Source organism: Bufo bufo, chromosome 1, assembly GCF_905171765.1.
Source record: "Bufo bufo chromosome 1, aBufBuf1.1, whole genome shotgun sequence".
NCBI classification, from domain to species: domain Eukaryota; kingdom Metazoa; phylum Chordata; class Amphibia; order Anura; family Bufonidae; genus Bufo; species Bufo bufo.
Genome location: NC_053389.1, coordinates 427,400,157 through 427,402,922, shown reverse-complemented (window position 1 = coordinate 427,402,922; position 2,766 = coordinate 427,400,157). Strand labels below are relative to the sequence as shown.

At 51.4% G+C, this 2,766-nt stretch overlaps 1 pseudogene; it reads left to right on the top strand.

The window, feature by feature from the left end:
- The first annotated feature begins 852 nt into the window (after nucleotides 1–852).
- LOC120987355 lies at nucleotides 853–950 on the top strand (annotated as a pseudogene).
- The last annotated feature ends 1,816 nt before the right edge of the window (nucleotides 951–2,766 follow it).

Here is a 2,766-nt window from a genome sequence, read left to right as displayed (position 1 = left end):
GTTCTCCCACTTTTAATGGATTTATAGTAAAAGTTACGTTTTATTAACACTACTGCCCTTCTTTGATTTAAGTTATAGACATAGCGGTAGCTTGTGTAGACCACACCTGGTCTCACAGATGAGACAAATTTTTTTTTAGGATCACATCATTAACATCTACTGTAGAGCAGTGTAGTAAGGCCATGTCCCCTCACCGCTCTAGGCAGCTCTGCAAGTGGTGGCAACCATTCTGCCTCACATTCTAGGACAGGTTGCTGCTGGCCATTTTAAATCAGAGAACCCCTTTGAATCGGCGGTTTGTAGGGTGACAAAACAAAAGATCCCCTTGGATGTAGGTTTATTTCTTCTCCATCACTGAGTGATCTCTCCAGAGGTTTATAGAATTTTGAGGTTTATGAGATTTGAGCTCTTTATTTAAAGGTACTGTGATGGTGGGATATGGTGTGTTGTTTATCATTTTGTCACTGTTCATTTTAGGAGTGTTGTCTTGTTGCTCTACAATTCTGTGTATTCCCAAAATTGTCCAGTCTTAATTACATTACAGGAAGGTCTGATAAATGAATGAGCTCAGTGACCATCGGCAGCCTGGCTGTCCTCATGCCTCTTGATGAACCCCTGCTGACATTTCCTGACTGTCCATTCATGACCCTCTGCTCTCCAAATGCTGGAGATCACCCCCTGTGGTTCCTTGATCACTAAGGCACCATTTCCAGGTCTGGGGGGCCTGAAAACCATCCACCCTGTCTGCCTACCCTGGGGATATAAGGACAGCACCTGAGGAGGACAAGAGGCTAGCAAGATAAATCCTTTGTGGGACTCTGATGCTAAGGACAGCACCCCCAAGAGACTTGGATCACTTCTCAGCCTGTTGGCTAAGATCAAGTGTAGTATCTGTTCCTATCAGTCTGCCTTGACTTGCAGGCCAAGGTCCCCATGCACTTCGACCTCCTCTTGGCCTGTGGCTTAATAGTCTTGGTGTACGACGTTAGACAATGCTTACTTGGATCTCGACAGCCGAAGACTACTATTGGAAGATTTTCTCTGACTGTGATCAAGGAGAAGACGTTGCGAAGACTTGGCGAGGAACCCCGATGACGAGGACTGAAGACTTCGGCCTCAGGGGACCCCGATGAAGAAAAGAAGCTCGGCGAAGACCTTCCCCGGAAGAAGCTACGCCCAGCAAGAAGGAATCTGCATAGCCCCGCCCCCTGTGGCAAAGGGATGCTTTGTGAAGCACCTTCAGGGAGGTGAAGACGAGAAGGAAAAAGCCATGGCCTCGACCTCCAAGCCTACCAAGACCAAGAAGAATGCTTCAGAACAGAAGAAGGCCACAGAAGAGACCCACCAGGATGCTTCAGCCTCCACGTCGCAGGCTTCTGACCCGGTGGCAAACACCCCTCCGAAGCAACAGAGCGTCAGGAACAACAGCCCCGGCTCCCCACTCCTGGAGCCGTGGATGAGGTAGACAGTCGTGCTGAAGCTAAAACAGGTGGACGGGAAAGTGCCGTACATGAGCCATGACATGTTTGGCAAGAAGATGGTCCTGGAACACAGGTTCTCCAAGCCCAAGGTGGTGAGCATCCATTCATTCATCACCGGGATGTTCTACATCACCTTTGCCTCTGTGGCCATATGTAAACAGTATTGGGAGATGGTCAAAGCGGTGAGCCCAGACTCACCTTTCAAGCGCTTCGTGGGCAGCTGCCCAGTCCAAAAGGAAGAGAGGAAAGTGACTGTATCAATGCGGAACCCACACATCCCAGGCAAGGATATTGTCACCTTCCTAAAGCGATTCTGCACCATGGTGAGGGACCCCACCCACATCTTGGACGGAAACGGCTTCTGGACAGGCAAGTGGTCAGTCATCGTCCGCCTGAACAGGGACGCAACAGACCCGGATGGCGTGCAACACCTGCCCCCGACTTTTTCTCTGGGCAACTCAAGCGCTCATCTACTACTCCGACATGCCACAGACCTGCAGGAAATGTGGCAAGAAGGGTCACAGGCTGAGCGACTGCAAGGAGGTTGCCTGCTGTAACTGTTGTGTGGCAGGGCACGAAACCCGGGACTGCCCTAAGAAGACGGCATGCAACCTGTGTGGACTGGCTTCACATATCTACAAGGACTGCCCAAATAGAGAACGCACCTGGGCAGCAGTCACAGCCAGAGCGCCGGCCAAAGGGAACCCCACCCCAGCCGCAACTCAGGCAGCAACAAGACCTAAAGTTAAGCAGTCCAAGAAGAAAGAGGGTAAAGCAGACACCTGCCCCAGGCCAAGCTCCCGTGCCATCCCCTCCCCACCCATCCTCCTCCCACCCCATCATCACCACCACTGAGGATATCTATATCCATCTGCCCATTACCTCAGTGGCACCTTCCACCACCCCCAGCCCAACCCACCCCATTGCCACCACTGCAGCAGCATTAACTCCTCCTCTAGCTGCTGCAGCCCTATTTATGGAGGAATTTCCCCCTCTTGCATCCCCAGGTGTCAGCCAAAGAAAAGGAAGAGAAAGGAGAGGGACAGCCGCGTCACTGACCACTCCAAAAAGAAGATGGTAGAGGTAGCGGTACAGTCACTACCCAACAAAGAAGAAGAAATGGAGCAGCAGGTGGAAGAACCAGTGACCGCCAACGAGGCACCCGGCCAGCAAAACCTCCAGACTACTGAAAGCTTCAACGAGATCGACGTGGAGGAAATAGTGGCCAGCGGGGCAACCACTGATACACAAAAACTCCAGATGACCATAGCAGAGATCAAAGCCC